Source organism: Morone saxatilis, unplaced genomic scaffold (assembly GCF_004916995.1).
Source record: "Morone saxatilis isolate NCDOM2014 unplaced genomic scaffold, NCSU_SB_2.0 Contig9, whole genome shotgun sequence".
In the NCBI taxonomy this organism is placed as follows: domain Eukaryota; kingdom Metazoa; phylum Chordata; class Actinopteri; family Moronidae; genus Morone; species Morone saxatilis.
In genome coordinates this window covers 23,167,452-23,168,216 of record NW_023340268.1, presented here as the reverse complement: position 1 = coordinate 23,168,216, position 765 = coordinate 23,167,452, and positions in this window count along the sequence as shown.

Sequence of the window (765 nt, the reverse complement as noted above, 5' to 3'; positions counted from 1 at the left end):
CAGGCTCCCCTTCTCCATGTCACAGAAACAGGAAAATCTATCAAGCTAAGACACCACAGCCATTCCTTTAAAAGGGAAGAGGCAACGGTGCCAGTCAAAAGCTGGTCAATGGAAACCCAGCTGAGATCTATTAAGGGAACTGTTGAAGTATTACCAGACGATGACAACAGTGAGAAGAGAAGACAGAATTAATCAAAGGGGTAAAAGAATATAAATGGAGTGGAATGGGGGAACAGAACAATGAAGAGGAAGGGAAAGCAAGAGAAAGAGAGTGTTTAGAAAGCCGTGGTTGAGCAGAACAAATAAGTAGAAGAGAATGAAGGCTGCCTCCTTGTGCTAGACACAGTATGTAAGTAAGTGACTAATGACAGGAATGCAACATCCCTCTGCCAAGCTGAGCAAAACTGGCACTGACATGGGCCTCCTGCACACTGTAAGGTATCACGCAGGCTTCTAGGCACAACACTCAGGGGCAGATCAAGAGTGGTGACATGGGGTGGCACCTGCCAATGCCTGGCCACCCCAGCTGCCACCCCAGTTTGGTGTCAAGTTTAAAACATTCATTAGCATTAATTTTAAACATAACATCTTAAAAATGAAAATTAATTAAATGATCTGTTATGGCCACATTTTAGACTCAGTGATAGGCTTAAGTTGAATGAAAAGAACACGTTTTTTGAAAGATATCTGATTTGTAAATAAAACAATGTATTGATTTCTAATGCCACCTTTAGATATTTATATTCAGTGCTTTACTAATGTGCC